General features: G+C 43.5%; 1 long non-coding RNA gene and 2 pseudogenes across 1 annotated transcript in view; 2 read left to right on the forward strand and 1 right to left on the reverse strand.

Moving 5' to 3' along the window:
* Positions 1 to 4887: 4887 nt before the first annotated feature.
* Positions 4888 to 22889, reverse strand: part of LOC146399656 (uncharacterized) — a 186081-nt gene continuing 168079 nt past the window's right edge. The window contains exon 3 of the long non-coding RNA XR_014814503.1: positions 4888 to 5998. This is a non-coding gene — a long non-coding RNA (uncharacterized LOC146399656). The remainder of the gene's footprint in view (positions 5999 to 22889) is intronic.
* LOC146399657 (interferon-induced very large GTPase 1-like) lies at positions 6731 to 17198 on the forward strand (annotated as a pseudogene).
* On the forward strand, positions 17452 to 19746 carry LOC146399658 (interferon-induced very large GTPase 1-like; annotated as a pseudogene).

A 22889-nucleotide genomic window follows, 5' to 3' on the forward strand; every position in this document is an offset into this window, starting at 1 on the left:
TTTTTTAAAAATTTAAATTTGCACTAAGAAGTTTTCAATTAGATCTCACTCTCTCTCTCAGAGACAGAGGACATAAATATGGGAAAGTCAACTGAATGAGGTGTGACATGGACTAAATATCTGTGTTATCCCTAAATTCACAGGTGGAAGCTCTAATTCCCAACGGGATTTCAGAGAGGAGCTTGGGAGATAATTAGGTGAGAGGACTTCATGAGGGAAGGTCCTCATGATAGGAGTACTGTCCTTGGAAGAAGAGTCACCAGGGAGCTATCCCTCGCCCTCCACCAGCACGAATCAAGGAACACTCTTGTGAGCACACTGCAATAGCGCAAGCCTGGACGAGATCTCATCAGGAACCAAATCACCTTGAGCTCAGAGGCTCCACAACCATAAGACATAAATTTCCATGGTCTAAGACACCCCGTCTATGGGACTTTGTTATGGCAGCTCAAGCTGAGATTGGGTGTGTTGAAAAAATCCCCTCCCCATTAAGATGTGGGATGCTTTTCCCTTAGACTGTGGAAAAGACATAGGAGACACACAACTATTCATTCTATCCCCTTCCATCAAAGTTGTACATCTCTTCAATCACTCCCCTGCATCATTCTGACCCTTCAGTAAGGTCTAAAAAGGCCATGCAGTCCTTCCCATCGCAGTGGTGCCATGACACACGGCTGAACAAGACAGGGAAGGAAAGTCTGAGCACTACCATTAATGGTACCATGACAACTCCTAATCCTGGCATCTCTGCAGTAGTGGTGCCTGAGTGCCTGAGACATCTCAGGCAGGTAGTTTTACTTCTCCGTGTTCACCTGCTCTGTCTGTAAAAGAGTGCATTTCTCATTCTGCTCTGGGGAAGATTTCCCATACAAAAGCATTTAAGACAGAAGCATATCTCAGGAGTTTATAAGCAGAAGCTATTATCATGTTACACCATCACGCCCAAGTTCCCTATTACTTTGCACTGGAGTAACATTTCATTAGGACTGCAGGGATGAGTTGAGGCAGGCTCATCTGAGATTCACTGACATGGCCCCTTAGGAAGTCACAACTGAGAACATGGTATGTTCTCAATAAACATGATGGTAACACATAGCTGAAAATGCGTCTCAGTATATCCATGTCCTGCCACACTTTATCTGTCGGCACAACTATTTCAAACACTCATCAATCAGTCAGACACGTACGCAAGGCACCTTTGTGATTCTTTAGCAGCATGGAAGATAATATGTCTTAGGTTCCTCCAATGGCCCGAGACATGACTTCACATGCAAGTGATTTCTTAGAAAAGCTTTCCCAGTAGGAAGGCACAAGGGGAAGCAACAGGGAGAAGGTCACTTCAAGTGAGGGAATAAATTAGTAGGGATGCAGGTTTTGAGAGGTAGTTTTAGTTATGACAAACACTAACTTCAAAATTAGGTGGTTCTATTTTGAATAGGACGTCCAACATTTAGTAGCCATGTGATTTTTTTTTTTTTTTTTTTTTGGTCCTTTTGCTATTTCTTGATCTTGGGCCACTCCCACGGCATATGGAGATTCCCAGGCTAGGGGTCCAATCGGAGCTGTAGCCACCGGCCTACACCAGAGCCACAGCAACGCGGGATCTGAGCCGTGTCTGCAACCTACACCACAGCTCACGGCAACGACGGATCGTTAACCCACTGAGCAAGGGCAGAGATCGAACCCGCAACCTCATAGTTCCTAGTCGGATTCGTTAACCACTGCACCACGACGGGAACTCCCATGTGATTTTTAAAGAGTTTCCTCATCTGTCTCTGCTTCATTTTCATCCATAAAATGGGACCACCTTACAGAGTTGTAAAGGTTACTTGAGATATGCCAGACACAGAGGATATCTTCCAGTAATGCTGGATGCTTACAGTAATAACAGTATTAGCAGTAACAACAGCAGCAGCAGCAGCAGAAAAAGCAGAACAAGTCTTGTTAACAGAAGAAATTACTCTAGTCATTAAAATTATCATTGCCATTATAAAGAAATGTGGTTATGCCTGCAACCCATTCTCAACTGGCTGTTCTCGAAGAGAATTCATGCCTTGTCATGTCCATATGTTCATCATCTAGAATGGTGTTTACCCCAATACAGGTGATGAATCACTGCTCTTAAATACGATTAAGGACAAGCTTACTAGATATTGAGTTGGAGGAGGAGACCTTTCAGAGGAAAAGAGAGAAATCAAAGTTGATGCTGGTATCGCAAACCAGGATAATGCAGCCGACATCAACTCAGTAAAGGTCACCAATGGCCTCTAGGCTAAATCCAACCTTTCATTCTTAGTTATCTACATGACCTACCAGCATCATTTTGTCTCTCTCTCCTCCCTGAAACGCTTCCTTTACTTGGATTTGAGAATACTGCCCACTTGCCTCTGTCTTCCTAGGCCATGCTCCTTTGCTGACTTTTCCTCTTCTATCAGTCTCTCAAGGGTAATATACCCCAAGGACTTAATCTTTGGGCTTCCCTCTATATTAAGTCCCTCTCTCCATCTCTCTCTCTCTCTCTCTCTCTCTCTCTCTCTCTCTCTCTCTCTCTCTCTGTCTGTCTCTCTGTCTGTCTCTGTCTCTCTGTCTCTGTCTCTGTCTCTCTCTCTCTCTCTTTCTCTCAAGGTCACCCTCACACTACATTAAATACCCACCTACCTATCAAGGATTCCCAATACATTTGTCACACCACACCTCTCACCAAGTACCAAACACCTGCCTACTCATCATCTCCACTCACATGTCTTAAAGACACCTCAAGCTTAACATGCCCCAAACTGAATTCTAATTATTCTCTCACCCAAACCCTGCTCTGACCTATAGCCTCCCTCTTCTCAGTTAAAGGTAAATCCATTACTTCAATCCCCTGGACAAAAATAATAAAAAAGCACTCTAAATCACCCATAGTTCTTCTCCCTCACTCACTCATTGGGAAATCCTGTGGAATGTACTGTCAAAATATATCCAAAATCCAACCATTTACCACCACTCGACTGCGGGTGCTGAGAGTAGCCTTCCTACGGATCAACACACCACACCCCAAAGGGCTGTCAGAAAGCTTTTTCAAAATGTTTTCGGCTAGAGCATTTCAATGCTTTGTTTGAAACACTGAATGAGCTCCATTTTTCATCCAGCGTGAAGGTCAAAGTCAGCACAAGAGTCATCAAGGCTCAATGTGATGGGTCGTAACGTGATGTGATATGGCTCTCTATTACCATTCCAGTCTACTTCTACCCTCCTCGGTAACTCACTACAGCCATTCTCAAAACCACTGACTAAGAAGACAACTTGAGTCCCAAGGTTTAAGGATGCCTCAGCACTGCACCAAATACACACTTTAACTGTCCCTAAGGGACCTAGAGATACTAATTCAGATAAACATACACTGGGGGAAGGAGAGGTCCCAGACATTTTCGGAAGTACTTTGAAACAGAGTTCTCAGTTGATATTGACACCTAGAGAAACAAAGTATCATTTTTCATAATTGGGGGCTAGGTAATAACCGGGGTCCTAGCTAAGCCAGGCACACATTCAGTCAGCAGAGTGGTCTGTCCCCATTCCCAGAATGTATAATCAAGGAATGACAAACTTGGCAATTAGACTAAACACTACATGGAGTCCCTGTCCTGTGTGGTAAGTGCTATAATAATGAGAAAAACTAAACAGAAGCCCGCAAATTTGCCCTCCACCCTGACATTTTAATATGTTTTTTTCTCTGTCTTTTTGCCTTTTCTAGGGCCACTCCTGCAGCATAGGGAGTTCCCAGGCTAGTGGTCCAATCGGAGCTAGAGCCACCGGCATACACCAGAGCCACAGCAACGCCGGATCCGAGCCGCGTCCTCAACCTACACCACAGCTCACGGCAACACCGGATCCTTAACCCACTGAGCAAGGGCAGGGATGGAACCCACAACTTCATGCTTCCTAGTCGAATTCGTTAACCACTGAGCCACCGTGGGAACTCCTTCATAAATCTTTTTTTGAAAAAATCTCAGTGCAGGGGGTGGTAAAGACGAATACCAACATTAAAGACCTAAACCGATGGTCGTCCCCATCACATCTCCATTTAATTCACCAGTCTGGCTTCTGGAGTAACAGGTGGATCCTAAAAAATTCTTGTAAGTGGCTGCACGTTCAACCAATGGTACCCCTACTGCAGGTTCAGTACTGGCCAGGTAATACCGCTAGCGCTAAGAACTAAGGCACAACATACTTGCCACTGACTAGACAAATGCATTCGCTTCCACGTCGTGGTGAGAGACTACTAGAAACACTTCCCATTCATGGACAAAGAAATTTATTTACCGTTTTGGACAGCAGCGCTTTCTCTTCCTTTTTTAAAAAATAAACCTAAGGGAGTTCCTGTTGTGGCGCAGCAGAAATGAATCCGACTGGGAACCACGAGGTTGCGGGTTTGACCCCTGGCCTCGCTCAGGGGGTTAAGGATCCCGCGTTGCCATGAGCTGCGGTGGAGGTTGCAGAAGCGGCTCAGGTCTGGCATTACTACGGCTGTGGTGTAGGCTGGCAGCTGTAGCTCAGATTCGACCCCTAGCCTGGGAGTCTCCATATGCCGCGGGTGTATTCCTAAAAATAATGATGTTGATGATGATGATGATCCTAAAGAAAGGGGACCACCCCACAGAACATCACACGGATCAGTTACCTGAGGACATCATGTCAACTGACTAGGAAATGCAAGAGGCGGATAGAAGCTGGTGGCCTTCTTAAGACACACGCTTCAGAGAGTAGGAGACACACCTACACAAGTTCAGGGACTTGCCATAACAAAAGATTTTAGGTTTCCAATGGTCACACTAGCCCCTCCAAAGTAAAAGACAAAGAACTGCATCTTGCATTTTAACTACAGTAAAAAATAAAGCACAGCACCTGGTAGGGCTCCTTAAGTTCTGGAAGCAACACATTCCACATCAAGGAATACTCTGCTGACCCATATGTCGGATGACAAGGAAGTCTGACATCTGTGAACAGGTCCAGGGGAGGAAAGGAGTCTCCAACTTGCTCAGGCTGCGATTCAAGTCCACCAACTGCTGAGCTACAGGAGTCGGCAGAACCTAAGGGGCTTCAATTTTGATGGAAGATCCACTGTGGAATTCATGGCAGGGATGAGAAAACCATGGCCCATGGGCTGAACTGATATGCCATCATTTTTTTTAAAAAGACGTATAAATCTACAGCCATGCTCATTCATCTGAATACTGTATAGAGATGTTTTCACACCACAAAAGCAGGGTTAAGTAGTTGAAAGAAAAAGAATGTATGGTTGACTAAGTCTCAAACATTTCGTATGGCTCATCTTAGAAAAGTTTTGTTCATGCTCCGTTTATGGTAAGCCCCAACAGGAGAGTCATGGTGCAGTAGTTCTGGAGTAAGGCTGTGTCATCTGCACCAGAGAATGACATGCGTTCTGAGGAACAGCTCCCCTCTGCCACTGGTCCCTGGTAGTTACGGCACGCTTGACCATGAGGCACAAAGAGATCATATGACTGAAACTGCCACATGAGCTGGGCCATGTTGGGCCCATCAAGGCATACCGTCAGAAAGACCCAGCAGCAATCCATGGAAAGATGCAACTGGTATATCCAAGATCAAATTTGTTCAGGAACAGAGGACACTAGTAATCATGGGTGGGGAGCCTGAACCCACGTCACCGACAATGGCTGCATCAGGACCACTGTCCCAAATCACATCTGTCGCTTTATGGGGGTCACATACAAACAGCTAAAACAAGAATAAAAAGCTCAAGCTTCATTGGTGGCAAGTCAGCTTGATCTTGGTACAACCAGAGAGTTGAAGGCAGTTGCATTAAAGCCACATTTGTAAGTAGCCTTGAAAAGCAGTAGAGAAAGGAAAATCTTCCCTTTAGAAAAATCCAAATGTTGTTCTTAGTCCTTGGCTTTGTATGCAGGGCAGTAGCAGGAGGCGAGGATTTGTGTAGATTCCTGGGCAGGCGCCAGTAATTTTGTTGGCAAGTCCATGGCTTAAAAAGAAATAGATCAGAAATAAGAAGGCTTTGGGGAGAGCATGTGCATGGATATACAACAGTGGGCACAAACAGCGAAGATCTTTATGGCACACGTGTCCACCAGAAAGCACCCATCACTGAAGAGACCTCGCACAATCGGGTTGGAAAAACGACTAGACCAGTTCATGTTATCTGTTCTTCCTCATCAGCCCCCCAGGACCTGACACGCCAGGCACATAAATGAACAGTTACAACAGGAGATATGTAGGCTATGCATGGACCCAATAACAGGAACTTCCACTTAGCAACGCTAGTGTAGCTACTGTGGCTGCTGCATGTTCAACTTCTAAGAAAAAAAGACCTATGGGGAGCCACCAACAGGGCACTATTCCTCAGAAAGGTCAAATGAATACATGTCAGCAAGTCAACTGCATTTTACTCTCTCCATCCTGCAAGGTCCAACACTTCATCAACATGGGAACTGATACCTATTCTAAGTGTGTGTTTGCTTTTCCTGCTTGCAGAGCCTTGATCAGCACCACCCTCTAGAGAATTGCAAAATGCCCGATCCATAGCTATGGCAAGGGAAATCTAGAATTCATGATAGAAAAGGGAGAGATTGCCTCAGGTCACATCCCAAGGAGCAGCTGAAGTAGTGTCGGCTAGAGGTCACATCTAACCCTCCTCTCCTGAGTTCCTTCTCAGGAAGAGAAGACCCCGAGCATCAAGGAAGAACTGCCCCCAACGATGTCTGGAAAAGTAAATCCACATGGCCTGAGAAGGAGACGGTGCTGGTTGTGGAGATGCGCCACTTAGCTCTTCCAGAAAACCTCCTCAAATGAGAGCTGACCGAGAGTCGCCACCTGCCACCTGTTTGCATCTACAGACTGTTCACGCTGAGGCCACACCTCCCCCAGTCTGGCCTCAGTCAAGGACTCAGCACCGAAAGGCCCCATCCTGCCCATCACGGCGTTCCCTCAACTAGCAATCCTTGCTCAGGATTCCCTAGAGACCTCCCCAGGAACTCCCTTCAACTCGCTGTGGCTGAAGCCTCTTTTTACCCCATCCTTCCTTCCTCTCGGCTTCCTCGGATGTCAGACCAGCCCCGTGTCTCAAGGATCTCCTTGCCTGTTACTGCTTTCTCCCCTATACTCCTCACAGGCATTTCCTGCAACAAATCGCTTACCTGTCTAATCTCATCTTGGCATCTGCTCCTTGAAGGACCAAACTGACATACAGCCCCTCCCATTTTTATTCACTTAAACTGTTTTGGAGATCTTGCATTAGCAACACATGATGAGCTGCTTCATTCCATTCCCTGGCTTCACTGACACACAGTATTTTATTTAACCGGGTGCTGATGAGGTCATCTAGATGTATCTCCTAATGCGACTGCAATAACATTTCAAGTGCTGCAATGGTGAATTTATCTGAAGAACGGTTTTCGTTTTTTAGGTAAAACTGTTGAATCACACGGTGAGCGATTTTTGATTTTCATAGATATTACGGTTTCTAACACATCCTTCGGCTTCATCCATTTTCACACCCTCATCAACCCCTGTGAATGATCACAGGTTTTCAAAACAATATCTCACTTTGTAAGTTTTGCTGTTATTTGTTAGTACTGCTAGGATCTTTTCACTTATTTACAAGATGCTTATATTCTTCCTACTGTCTGCTGTTGTCATTTGCTTTTATATTGAGCTGGTGGGATTTTTGATTATTCATTTGCAAGACTTTTCATATGTTAAGTAAATTGGTAGTCTACCTCACACAGGGGTTGAAAGTATTTATTTTACAGTTAATACTTTTCTTCTGACTTTGTGCAAAGCATCTCTTAGCTTACAGAAATGAGTTTTACAGTCACACGCACGGATCTTTTCCTCTCTGACATGGAGTCGTCTCTTGCTCAGAATGGCATTCTCCACATCAGTAATAAGAACACCACTCACAAGAATAACAATGATACATTTCTTTTTCTTCTAGTACGTTTATCAATTTTTTGACTTTTGTTTGAAATGTTAGCTGTCTGCAAAATAAGAAGGTAGATAGTCAATATTATTTTCTTATGGCCATGTAGTTTTTTGAATAAGCCATTTAAATATTTTTTCAATATACCAATTTTAAATAACATTTTAACCATAGAGTCAACAGGACTCCCTAATGGTCTTTTAAGTATTATTTTATTTCAGGATTTAACTTAACTATTGCTTTTCCAGAGTAACCTAAACATTCCCTAACCCCCAGCCCTGACTAATGTATGACCAAAACACCATATTCCATCATCGTCATAGAAGAAAAGTCATTTGAATATTTTTATTTGGGAGATATTGTCCTTCCCACACAGCCCAGTACCCCAGCTTGTCCTGGAATGACAGTTCTTTGTAGAAAGGGATTCTGACTCTCTTGTTCACAACTGAATATCCAGTACATGGATTACAGCATGGTGAGTGGTAGGTACTACACAATTATTTGATATACTTTTTGGTGCTGAAAATAAGAAAGAAATAAATGAGCTTTAAATGATATTTTTCGGAAATGTTTGGGAATAAACAAAAGTTAAATCTTTTGACAATTATGACTATTTTTAAAAAGCATTCTGCTATGAACTGAAGCATGCACAATGAGAAGTAATACAATATCCATTGGAAATGTGGGGAAACCATGGTTTTAGAATTGGAAAACTTCAGTTTGCGTTTTCATTCTTCCACAGACCAACTACGGAAACTTGGAAATCTTATTCTGTCTCACTCTTGGTTTTGTTACCTATACCATGAGAGAACACCTCATTTTTTGTTAAAAATGAATGAGAAAAGCTGTGCAAAGGACCTGCCAGAGTGCTCATAATGCCAACGATGCTCAGTCTAGGAGTTCCCATAATGGCTCAGCAGAAGTGAACCTGAGGAGTATCCATGAGGATGTGGTTCAATCCCTGGCCCCGCTCAGTGGGTCGGATGCAGCATTGCTGTGAGCTGCGATGTTGGTCACACATGTGGCTGGGATCTGGCATTGCTGTCGCTGTGGCGTAAGCCGGCAGCTGCAGCTCTGATTTGACCCCTAGCCTGGGAACTTCCATATGCTGTGCCTGTGGCCCTTAAAAAAAAATGATGCTCAATATAGGTCCGCTGTCCATTTAATTAACAGTGTTCTCAATCTAACAGAGGAAAATAATTGAAGTACATAGAAAACGATAATAACAAGACAAAATAGAAGTGTAATAAGAATTGTGAGAGTTGAAGACGTTAGGTAGTGTTGGGGAGGAGGAAATATCACCCTCTATCCCTCCTGCATTCTTGTGGCTGGACTGATAATAAGATCTACATAAGACAGATTAACAGGAGAAAAAGAAACAAATGCTAATTTGTGTTAATGAAGGTCTCATGGAAATGGGACCTAAAAAGTGGCCAAAGCAGGTAGTTTCTATACAAAGAAAGAATAAACTTGTAAGGAATTGACAAGACAAAGAAAATTAGGTTTAGGGTGGTCAATTTCTAAAGAATCTAAACAGACTTGTGGCTTCAGGTCGTAAATTAAAGAAGTTACAAGGTTCGTTTATACAGGCTTCTTGGCCCCAGTTCCCCTTCTCTGGCAATAAGGTTGTTCTTCTACCCCAGATACAGGGAGTGAACCTTCCTCAAGAGGGGTTTATTCTCTGCTTTCAACAGGGGTGGAGGGAGGGACAGAGCGTCCCTCTTGTACTGGCTCTTTCTTAAGTAACCTTAACTTAAAATAACAATTAATTCATCATTGTGACATATTTTGCCCTGAGCCCCAGAGAAGCAGCACAGTTTTTGAGGAAAATCCAAACAGCTGTTGGAAAGGAAATGACGTCCAGGAGTAACTTCAGGAACAGCCCGGCTTTTCGTGGAGAGGGATGAGATATACTGGAGAGGACAGAGATTTTGCTGATCCCCTAGATGGTGACGGTAATAATGGCATTAGCCTCAGATACTTGCTTACCTAGAAACGTTATTTTGCAGGATAATGCAAAAAAGTGACTGAAAGAAATAAGAGGCAGAGATAAAGGTTGAGGACCTGATGGTTACAAAAGAATTAGAACAGTGATTTTTCATATCCCTATCATTTGCACTAATTTGCATGAGTGAATTAAAATCTTTCAAAATATCTCTAATCCACCTAAAACACACAATGAAGTATTCAGTCCTCTTTCAAACTTTATTTCACTGTAACTGCCTATAATCCCCTCTTTTTTCCTACCTACTGGAAAACAACGTCTACCTTTCTCCTTCCTTTTTTCAGCATAACGCACACCTCTGTATTACTCCTTCCCACACCTTCAAACAGAACAGAGAATCTTGGGAGCTCCAGAGGTGGAGAAGGAGTGCTTTGAGGAGCATCCTGTGTGCAGGCAATAATGTATCACCTGCACACACCGGGGGGGCCCGGGGGCGAGAGGGGGGGTGGTCCAGCAGGACAGTCTCTGCTCTCACCTCCTCTTCTTTCTCTCGCTTCTCTTACACTGTCTACCTTACACATGTTTTTCCATCATTTTCCTGTGATTATCCATATTCCTCTCTCCATTCCAGCTCAATCACTGCAGGTCATCGGTTTCCCAGCTGCACAGAATGAAAAGCACATGGAGGGCACATCTGCTTCACATCCCTGAGGATCTTTTAGAGGAGGAGTTGATAAAGTTCAAGTTCCAACTCACAAACATAGCTCTTGCTGAGGGATACGACCATCTGCCTCGGAGCACCATCCAGCATGCAACCCCAGTGAGACTCGCTGGCCCACTGATCCAGGATTACAGGGAGGAATACGCCAAGACGGCGACTCAGGAGGTCCCGAAAGCTAGAAACCAGCAGCCTTGCAGAGAAGCTCCATCAGGCAACAGAAGAATGTTAGTCTAGACCTAACCTACCCCTCTCTTTTCTGGACATGACTCAAGACTTTCCCTGAAATCTTCCTCTGAATTAATTCAATACAGACATTGAGAGCATAAAGGATAAAAGGAGTTGTGTGTCACGGTGCTTGTAAAAATTATTTTGAGATAAAATTCATATCTATAATTCCAATTTAACCCCAACATCTTAGCCATACCTGAGTTTGAGTCTGATGTTTGCACTGCCTCTTCAAACTGTGGGGTTTTTTCTTTGTTTGCTGTTTGTTTGTTTCTTTAGCATGCCTTGTAATTTTTTGTTGAAAGACAGCCATAATGTACTGGGTAAAAGAAACTGAGGTGGACAGGCCTTTAGAGTGAGGTTTTACATTTATCTAGCTAGGAGTCAGGCTGTGCTTACTGCTTGCTGTTTGTGTCAGAGACTAAAACTGCCTCTAGTGACTTTGTTTTTGTCTCCTGTTGTCTTTGGGTCTCCCTGGAATTTTCTTAGGTAAGGTCTGAGATATATAGTCTTTTCAGGTGTGTTCCCCTATTATGCCACAGGAAATTTACTGACGTGGTGGGAAGGCAGGGAGGAGAAGTATATATTCTACAGTCCAGTGATTAGGGCTCAGTCTTCAGCGAGCCTGTGCCACTGGGGAGGAGAAGCTCATATTCTAAGTCCAGTGATTAGGGCTCAGTCTTCAGCGAGCCTGTGCCACTGGGGAGGAGAAGCTCATATTCTAAGTCCAGTGATTAGGGCTCAGTCTTCAGCGAGCCTGTGCCACTGGGGAGGAGAAGCTCATATTCTAAGTCCAGTGATTAGGGCTCAGTCTTCAGCGAGCCTGTGCCACTGGGGAGGAGAAGCTCATATTCTAAGTCCAGTGATTAGGGCTCAGTCTTCAGCGAGCCTGTGCCACTGGGGAGGAGAAGCTCATATTCTAAGTCCAGTGATTAGGGCTCAGTCTTCAGCGAGCCTGTGCCACCGGGGAGGAGAAGTTCATATTCTAAGTCCAGTGATTGATTAGGGCTCAGTCTTCAGCGAGCCTGTGCCACTGGGGAGGAGAAGTTTGTATTCTAAGTCCAGTGACTAGGGCTCAGTCTTCAGCGAGCCTGTGCCACTGGGGAGGAGAAGTTCATATTCTAAGTCCAGTGATTGATTAGGGCTCAGTCTTCAGCGAGCCTGTGCCACTGGGGAGGAGAAGTTCGTATTCTAAGTCCAGTGATTGATTAGGGCTCAGTCTTCAGCGAGCCTGTGCCACTGGGGAGGAGAAGTTCGTATTCTAAGTCCAGTGATTAGGGCTCAGTCTTCAACGAGCCTGTGCCACTTGGCTGTGATCTCTACAGTCTTCATTTCTGCCCATTATTCAAGCCCCAACTGAAAAGCTACCTCAGGAAGCCATTCCCGTTTCTACCTTGACTGAAAGTACTAGCCTTTTCACCTAAACTCACTGTGTGCTTTTCTCTTTAGCTCTTATTGACCATGTGGTTTTTTAACTGTAAAAATAATGTGTTCAATAAACATTGAGAACAATTTGAAAAAAAAAAAAAAACCAGTCATGTCCCCACCAAGAGACTCACACAACAAACAATGTAGCACACGTTATCTTTATCTAGATTATTTTTTCACCTAGATTATACTTTCTATATAATTTTATATCATTAGCGATTGGGGGGCTTAAAACACATAATAAGCTTTTCCCATAGTATTAAACAAAAATTCTTAAGTTCTACTTTAAACTCTTTTATTATCGCATTCTGTTGGTGCTCTGTAAATAATTTTGCCAGAATGCCATTAAGACATTTTGTTGGAGTTCCCGTCATGGCTCAGTGGCTATAGAATCCCACCAGGAACAATGAGGTTTCAGGTTCAATCCCTGGCCTCGCTCAGTGGGTTAGGGATCCGGCGTTGCTGTGAGGTGTAGGTTGCAGACGTGGCTCGGATCCCACATGGCTGTGGCTGTGGCGAAGGCCAGCAGCTACAGCTCTGATTAGACCCCTACCCTGGGAACCTCCATATGCCAAGGGTGCAGCCCTAGAAAAGACAAAAAAAAAAAAAAAAGATGTTTTGTTGTTTCCAAAATATAAACATTATGAATAATGTTGAGAAAAATCATCTTCATGTTGATCTTGATGCTCGTTTTTTGTTTTGTTTTTTTTTTGTTTTTTTTTTTGTCTTTTTGCCATTTCTTGGGCCGCTCCCGCGGCATATGGAGGTTCCCAGGCTAGGGGTCTAATCGGAGCTGTAGCTGCCAGCCTATGCCAGAGCCACAGCAACGCGGGATCCAAGCCGCGTCTTCGACCTACACCACAGCTCACGGCAACGCCGGATCGTTAACCCACTGAGCAAGGGCAGGGATCGAACTCGCAACCTCATGGTTCCTAGTCGGATTCGTTAACCACTGCACCACGACGGGAACTCCTTGATGCTCGTTTTATTTCATTCTCTTAAATTTCTAAACTTGAAACAAGTCAAAGGGTATGAATATATTCATTAATATTCATATGTGAATATATATATACATATATATATATATATATATATATATATATATACACACACACACATTACCAAGTAATTTTCTAGAAATACTATGCTAACTTAGTTATATACAGTATATGAGCATGGCCCTCTTATTGCATGCTCAACAGCATGAAGCATAGAAATTTTTAAATCTTAATTTGTAAAGGAGAGTGTTAATACTCAAATTTTTTTTGGTTGTGCCCATGGCATGCAGAAGCTCCTAGGCCAGAGAGCAAACCCACTCCACAGCAGCGATAATGCTGGCTCCTTAACTGCTAGGCCACCAGGAAACTCCTAAAATATTTTTAAAATATATTTTTTCAATTTGCTTGGTAAAATAATTCATGAATGCAGTTAAATTCGAAGCATACAGAACATTACCTTGACCTTTCTCTCACAAAATAAATCCTTTCAATTCAACTTTTCTTTGGGGATGACTGCCGTCTCTCTGAATAGCAGCTTTTACCACTCGTGATAGCTTTATAATATTAGGTCTGTTAGTGCCATTACTTTATCATTATCAATATTATCCATTGACATGCTGCCATTAATCAGGTAAGCCTGCTGCTCAGTCATGCCACCTCTTGCTTCCTCCAATCTCAATCATTAGCTGGGTGTTAACCTTATTCTCAACCAAATCTTAATCCGTATCAGCCTGACTCTCATTTTTTCCCAAGGACTGATGATCACATGGCCCATCCTGATCCAGGAGACTCTGGGAGAATCTGTGAGCAGCCTAGAAATATGAGGTGCTGATACAGAGGATGCTCAAGATTGGGGAGTGGTGTGGGAGAAACGTCTGACCACTTTAAATCACCGTTTTTAGCAACAACAACTACAACAAATATATATGTATGTGTATCTTCATCCAGACGGGAGTCTCTCTGACAGCTTTACTTAGACCTCCCTTCTCAGTAAATTTAGAAGTATGGAGATGAAAAGAACCTAATTATTAAAAGCCATCACACCCCTATCTAACTCTCACTTACCCCCAGGTCAGTCAGTGTGCTACGACTGCCGGCGCTCTATGCATCAGCAATACTCTTAAGAGTTACCTTGACTCATGCCCTTTAATCACTATTCTCTTTGTGTCATTTTACACCCCAGACTTCTCAGTCCATGAGGTAGTTTTCCCTATTTCCTGCTCATTCCCCTAGCAAAATAGCCCTATCTTTTCTTGGGTCACACTAATGTGGAGCCTACTGATGTGATGCTGCTGGCACCAAACTAGCGGCTGCAAGTGGGAAAGAGGCTAAGCTTCAGCAACACTACAATTCTGACTTCATGCTTTACTAATGATGAGAATAAGGAACATTATTTTCCCTCCAAAGCTGGATCTTCCACTGAAAAAGGTGCAGAAAAGACAAATAAAGAGGAAGCAGGAGAATGAAGCAAGACCAAAAGAGGATACACCACAACTAACACTGTCGAAGGTTTGTAATCTGCCCTGGGGAAGGTATTTTTGGCTTGGAATAGAGTGGAGTGTCCAGATCACAGGCTGCTCAGAATCTCGGAGGTTCACTGGCTTCCTAGCCCATGTCACAGCATGGTCTTTCCACATTAGCACCAAGATGCCTCCAAGGTGCTTTGGAGAAGAGAAGGATCCCAGAGGGATCTGGCCAGGACTCCTGTCTCTGTTGCTCACTTCTGTGTGACCACGGGCAGTGGCTTGATTTTTATGAGCAATTCTTCTCCAAAATGGGAATAATAACCATAATAATAGGGGCATTGTGAAAAGTAATGATCATGCAATAAAAAAAAAAATTCATTTTCTTTTTACTTCCCCTCACTGTCCTCATTCTCTGCTCTGCTCATATATACTAGATTACTTTCTGTTTCCTATATACACCCGACTTTCACACTCCTTTGCCTTGGCTTTTCTGTTCTCTTTTTCTAGAATGCACCCATCTACCTACTCCTTTGCCTGATAAAATTCTATTGATTCAAAAATATAGTATGTACAAAGCAGTCAACACAATATCCACCTTGTGGTAATTTCCTTTCTATCTCTTTTCAAATTCTCTTTGCCTCCTAGCTCCCTTTCATGATACATGTGTTATCAGTTTGGTAATGCTTTTCCTCATTTTGCATCCCAAGAAGGTCTATCAACTTCTTCAAATGTCTGGCCAATACATCTTGAACTTGCTACCATTTATATAACTTCAGACTCGTATCACAGGGCAGTATAACTGGCTACTTACTCATCTCTCTAAGGTGGGCCCGGTATTGTACCCCATTGCTTGGTCATCTCATGGCCTCCCACATAAAAGGACTCAATTTATTTGGGGGAAACTGATAAATATATCCATGCCTATTCATAAATGATAAACAATGAAATCGCCTTGCTATAGAGAGAAGAAAGTCATTATCATTATCTCTTTTTCCTTCCAGAAACTTAGAAACATCTTTCTACCTAACTCAAAGAAAACACCCGAAGAAGCCTCTTCTTATCCCAGGGATCCTCAACTGAGCAATAAAAAGGAAGAAATAAGCAAAAATCAACACTTTTCTGACTTGATCAAGTGGCTTAATCTGGAGAGTTGTTATCCCAAGAAGATGACCCAAGTCAATTCTCTTTTGATAAATAAGACCTCCCTCCATGGCACTCAACCAAGAGGTGAGGAGGAGCTACTATTTTGTTTTCTAGACAAACGTTTGGTATTAGATTACCATTTGTGGTATCTAGTTTACAGAGGTAATATAGACAGACTACCTACAGTTTCCCAGACACTAAGAGCCACAGAACTAGGAAAAACGCTTGAGGACTTTTTCATTGCCAAGGAAATACAGTCAACTACAGTATCAACTTGCATCTACCCAATGGACATACAGATGGCAGTTCTTCACTGCACAGATGACTTTACAAGACATATATTTTAAACAAACTTTCCATTTGTAAATTTGCTCTCCCAGTTTTGGTGCCAAATCCTTGCAACTTCCAAACTGAATTCCCTCTTTGGTCTCTCAGGCAAATCAGGAGAAGCTGGGGAGAGGTGGAAAAAAAAGGATGACAGAAAAAAATCAGGAGTTTTAATAACCAGCTGATCAGTTGGCCACCTACACACACTGTACCTTTCATAAGAACTGGAAATTCTGTCTCTACTTCCAAATCACAGATTTTGGATTCACTCCCAAGTAAAGGCAAACATGACCGTTTTTTCCTCCATCACTCTAGGGAAGACAATAATAGATGTCTGTTGATAGAAGGTGTGGTGGAAACTGCTGGTTCTGCCCAGGTGGGAGAGCTGAGGACAGATCTGAAAACTACGGTGCCTTCACCAGCCTCCATGGAAATGCTGAAATACATGAGAGGCAGGTTCAGTTCCTGCAGGAGGTCTCCTCGGTCATGGTTATTCCCCTAGCAACTTCCGATTTTGACGAAACGAATAAGCTCCCTTCTACTTGAATTTTGGAATTCACCCAAACCTCTCATCTGTTTGTTTGAAAATGTAGAAAATTTTATAGATGAGAATCCTGCTCACAAAGGGAGAACTGGAATCAAGAATCTAAATAAAATAGAATTAGCTGATAAAATTGCAGCTGCCTTAACCCAGTTGCTGAAAAAATCTGGATCTCCCAATATTGACTGCGACAATATTGCTTGGAAGTATGAGCTTATTACTGATGAGGACCAAAGAGATGGCCAAGAAGCAGGAAAAGAAGCTGACATCCTTATGGACATCTTGAGAAAAGTAAAATTATCTGAGATAAAGTAGAAGTTAATATCTCTTCGGAGAAGTCTATGGCATGATTGGTGTAAGAAGGATGCGGAACGTCATCAGCTGAGGAAAAACGGAAACAGGAGTACCAGAATGAGACTGAAGGAGTTCCCGTTTTGGCGCAGTGGTTAACGAATCAGACTAGGAACCATGAGGTTGCGGGTTCGGTCCCTGCCCTTGCTCAGTGGGTTAAGGATCCGGCGTTGCCGTGAGCTGTGGTGTAGGTGGCAGAGGTGGCTCGGATCCCGCATTGCTGTGGCTCTGGCGTAGGCCAGTGGCTACAGCTCCGATTAGACCCCTAGCCTGGGAACCTCCATATGCCCCGGGAGCGGCCCAAAGAAATAGCAAAAAGACTAAAAAAAAAAAAAAAAAAAAGAAAGAAAAAAAAGAGACTGAGGAGGAAAAGCTGAAAATGCACCGTGAACAGTATCTCAAAGTTATTAACCCTAATGACCTGATGAAGTCCCTGCTTGAAAGTCTTCAGTCTCCTTTCTGCAGGGCTGGGTATGTTAATGGACCAACTAACCACATCAGAGCCAGAGAAGCTCCACCAGAGACACAGTTCCCTGTTGGCTCAGGTGCGAACAGAGAAGCAGAAGCGTCAAGGAGAGACTTCCTCAGATGCTGGGAGGCTGAGCTAGAAGCTGTCTCCAAAGAGATCAGGGACTTTGCCCTAGGAATTGAACATCGCTTGAGAGGTGGGTCAGATCTATGAAGCTCTTGAAGAAGGTTCCTCCACAAAAGATACCTTGTTTCTCTCCCTTTCCCACACGACTGCAGATCTGATGATATATGGTGTTCCCATTGAGCTGATGGATGGCGATGCTTCATATGTGCCCCTGAGGTGGGTGGTAGCTGCTTATGACAAGGTCTCTGAGAAACTTGGAGACAAAAAGGTGTTTGTTCTCTCTGTCCTTGGCCTGCAGAGCTCAGGAAAGTCCACTCTGCTGAATGCCATGTTTGGGCTGCAGCTGAGCCGCAGGGCTGGGAGGTGTACTTGGGGTGCCTACATGCAGCTTCTGAAGATGGATGAGGCACTCAGAGAACAGCTGGGCTTTGATTTTATGCTCATTGTGGACACAGAAAGACTTCAGCCTTTGGAGCTCATAAACAAAGCACAGAATGAGGAAAATGAGTTGGCAACTCTTGTCATTGGACTTGGAAACCTAACTGTAATCAATATTTTTGGGAAGGATTTATCAGAAATAAAGGATATTCCACAAATAGCTGTCCATGCCTTTCTCAGGATGAACAACAGTATCTCACCAAGGTGCTTATTTGTTCATCAGAACATAGAAGAAACTATAGATACAAATCAAAGTATGGAAAGGGAGAGGTGGCTGCAAGAGATACTAGATGAAATGACAATTGCAGCAGCCACATGTGAACAGTGCTCAGAGGTGTGCCACTTCAGAGATGTCATTACGTTTGATGTCAAGACCCACACCCATTACTTTGCTCACCTCTGGGAAGGTTCTCCCCCAAGGGCATCTCCTAATGTTCAGGAGCTGAAAAAGCAGGATTCTTAGGAATGCCAAAGAAGAATCCAAAGGAAGTATTTTGAAGATATCAGAACTTAAAGTCAGGGTTCAGGATTTACAGATGGCTTTAGTGAATGAGAACTTCATTTTCAGGTTCAAGAACACTCAAGAGGTCACGGCCATGAATAAACTGGAGATCAAGTACACCAGCTGGACCTGGGACCTGAGAAGCCAAGTGCTAGACTTGCAGAATCAGCTGACCAACCAGATTCAGAACAGAGAAGTCAAAGAGATCAAGAGACGCTCAGTTGAGATTCGAGTTGTGGAAAAACATGGAGTCATTAAGCAAGAATTTAAACGGTATTTTCGAGAAGACAGAAAATGAGATATCTCGGCTCAGTGGAAAGGAGTATTTGACGTTGATTTGAAGAATCTTAAAGAGGATCTTATAGTAGAAACTATGAAAAATGTGAGGATTTCATTAACAGAAAGAAAACACAAGACCTTTTGAAGGAGCAAAAAGTAAAACTGGAACATAGGTTAGTGGAAAAAGTCAGAGGGACGGCTGTGTCCCCCAACAGGAATGAATTCCATGATAAGGAGCTGAGAGACACGTTCAACACGATCTGGGAGAAGAACGTGTCCATTCTGTTGCCTCCCACACTCCCATCTGACGACGGTCCTGATACTGATACTGAGCTAGAGAACATTCTCCTGGAGCATTTTAAACAGCATCCCAATACTGTGAACAAAATACAGTATCGCCAGTACAAAGAAGCCATCTTCTATCAATTATCCCAAACATGCCATCCCCTGTCAAAAGTTCCAAGTGTACTGACCCTCTGTGGAAGAGTTTGAAGAGGATATCATAGAGAAGACAACAGCTCAGATTAGGAAGTTGGTTAAAGATATCACACATGGAAGAGAATGAGGGTTGCAGTTGTAGTTACTCATATGAAATTCTGCAAGTGATCCAGACTGAGGCTGAGGCTGCCTCTCAAGGAGTCAGATTTAGGCTGACAAACAGATATAAACTAGATCTTGCCCAAGAGCTACTGCAAGAGGCAGCATATCATTTTAAAAAGATGCACATTGCATTCAAGAGAGCAAACAACCCTGTTCTGTATTTAGAAAGCAAAAGAGAAGAATTTTTTACTAATTTTAAGTTGACCTACAAAAGCTGCCAACATATTTACTGACTTCCTTTGGTGTAAGGAGTTTCTGCTACTTTATGAATTGGGATAAACAGCCAAGGAGTTTGTTCCTCACCTAGCTTTTCTCTTCCTCTATTGCATTGCTTTCTGTGAAGAGCACTTTTGTAACACAGATACTCAAACCCATCCAAGTAAACACTATAGTTTGCATCTTCTCTGGGAGTTTTACAATTAATACATGGTTCTGTAAACAAATCTCCAAAGTAGTGTTTTGCCAAAAACTTAAATATTTGTTAGAAATAACATAAAATATGTAATTAACTTTTTCGATTAACCAACATCTCAAGTAACAGAATCATGGAGCAAAGGAAAATAAAAAGGAAAATTTAAGAACTGAGAACATAATGGACTTTTTTCCCTCCTTCCTTCTTTCCTCCCTTCTTTCTTTCCTCCCTTCCTTTCTTGATATATTCCTTCTTTCATTTTCATTTTCTTAATTATCAACTGAGTCCCTGCTATGATCCAGGCACTCTGCCAAATGCTAGAGATACGAGCAATAGAAGACATGGCCTCTGGCAGTTATATAATGAGCAAACGATAACCTCTTTATACTGGCTCTTACAGGTTGTTTATTTCTTCATGGCAGCCTGAGACCCATTAGCTCAAAATCCACCGGTGCCACACTCAAAATTTTACACAGTCAGTTGTTATTATAGCCCCAATATGCATAGTTTTAGTCATTTAATGACTGCCTGCTTTGCAAAACTGTGCAAAATTGACCCCCAAATCTGGAAATTTCATTCGCTCCTATTCACATAATATCCAGGAAATAAGCTGACTCCGAGTAAAGTTTGGGGCCTCAACAGTCTCTCTGAGAGCTTCCAAGAGCCATGGCACAAGTGGGTCCTTTGCAACATCACAAGTTTCATGCTCCAATTCTGAATGTGTCTAGAGCCACCAGACAAGGTGCCTTTGGCAAAAGCCCACGACTGCCATCTAGCGGCAACAACAGGGAGTTTGGAATAGAAAGCTACCTACTGGCTCACTTGCAAGGCCTGCTGGCCTGTTATTACGCTTTAACTGAAACCTCTCCTGTTGTGAAAAAATGTAAAATATTTTGAGATATGAAATAGACATTAAGTCCTAGGTTATGACGATCATCATTCCAACAAGGAATGAAACGCATGAAAGATTTCTGTCATTAAATGGGAATGGTATATCCAAGAACTCTAGCCGCGGAGTTGACGGGGAAGACCCACGTGTACTTGAACAGGGGCTTCCTTGACGGTGGCCCCTGCGTTGCATCCCCTAAGGACTGCCTACCCTCAACGGAATAGGTCACTCTCTATGATTTTCTTCAGACAACTGCAAATAAGAAGTGTAGTTAGCAAATGGTAGCTCAGTGTTGGAAAGCCAGACCTCCAACCTAGAAAGGTTCTACATTGCAGGTGGTTGATGATTTTACTTCGGCTGAAAAGGGAAGAGAAAAATCTGCTCAATGGGCAAAATTAAGAATAATTTTCCAGGAGTTCCCTGGTGGTCTAGTGGTTAGGGTTTGGTGCTCTCACCGCTTGTGGCCCAGGTTCAATGCCTGGTCTGGGAACTGAGTGCCCACATCAAGCCACGGTATGTTGCAGCCAAAAAGAAGGAGGGGGAGGAGGAGGAGAATGTTCTTCTGGCATCAGAGGAAATAAATAATAATAATGATCTGTTGTGGATTCCTGAGCTCACTGAATTGACTGAGTTTTCTGGTGGCTCATTCAGTTTCCTCATGTCAGTCATTTTTAATTCTCTATCAGTTAGACTGCAATATTCTGTGACATTAGATTTGGTTTCTATAGAGCTGTGCGTGTGTGTGTGTGTGTGTGTGTGTTACAGTGTTACCATGGTTCTTCGTGGCGCTTGATGAGTTGTTCCTCTGTCTATGCATTTAAAGTAGTGAACACTTTTCTTCTTTAGCAAAAACTGTAAAAAAAATTTTTTTTACTTGACTCTAACAATTCATTAGGTTAGAAATAGCGGGATTCTTTTGCTCTTTGGTAGGTGACACCACAGCCCAAGTTTACCTGGGCTGCCTCTGGTTATAGTCGAGAGTAAGTGGTTTGCACCCTCCATCGCTCACCGCCTCTACCAGGGCTGCTGCCCAGCACCCTTGTTATTGTCGCTGGGAGCATCATCTGTGTTTTGTTTTGCTGATGTCACTGGCATCACACAGGGGGTTGGTGGGTGTTTTCACCCTGAAGCACTGTGGTGGGCCGCAAACAGGGGATGGGGGCCAGGGTCATGGATGCTTCTGCCATGTCCAGAGTTGTTGGGTTTGTGGGCTCTGCCTCGGTGGGCAGGGCTTGGGGGCTGGAGTCACGGGCTGAGGGATGGGATCACAGGCCCTATCGCTGCTGCTGCTGCCTCCCAGTGACTTGCGACCATGGGCACTGCTACGGCCCAGAGGCTAGAGTTGTGTGTTTGCTCTCCCTGCTACTGCCAGGGTTTCTGGGCTTCGGCTGTTTCCTTAGCTGCCACAGCCAGAGGAAACGGCTACCAGGACTGCGGGCACTGCCTCTGCGTGCGCTCAGTTCTGCTCCTGTGACTTCAGCCCACCCACCTTTAGATGCAGGGATATGTGGGGCTCTCCAGCATCCCTGGATGTTGGACAGAGGCACCTCTGTTTAGTTAGGGATGTTTTACTGGTTGTAGGTTGAAGAGGAGAGACAAAAGGAGTGCCTCACCACATCATGATGCTTACATCACCCATTCCAACCAAATTTGTTTTATAAGGCCACTAGAACCTAGCCGATGCAAAACATAAAATCACCCTATACGACAGTTACAATCTATGACTCTCAAAACCCTCACAATTAAAATCTACAAATATCGGAGTTCCCGTTGTGGCTCAGTGGAAACGAATCTGACTAGTATCATGAGGATGCAGGTTTGATCCCTGGCCTTGCTCAGTGGGTTAAAGATCCAGCATTGCTATGAACTGTGGTGTAGGTCAAAGATGCAGCTTGGATCCCACATTGCTGTCGCTGTGGCGTAGGCCAGCAGCTGTAGCTCTGATTCAGCCACCAGCTAGCCTGGGAAATTCCATATGCTGCGGGTGTGACCCTAAAAAGATAAATAAATAAATAAATAAATAAATAAATAAAGTAACCACAGCTGAAGATGAGCACAAACTGAAAAATGTAATT

This window comes from Sus scrofa, chromosome 9 (genome assembly GCF_054392235.1).
Source record: "Sus scrofa isolate SSC_HxYL_T2T_F1_AM1 chromosome 9, Sscrofa_HxYL_maternal_Yorkshire_Landrace_v2.0, whole genome shotgun sequence".
In the NCBI taxonomy this organism is placed as follows: Eukaryota; Metazoa; Chordata; class Mammalia; order Artiodactyla; family Suidae; genus Sus; species Sus scrofa.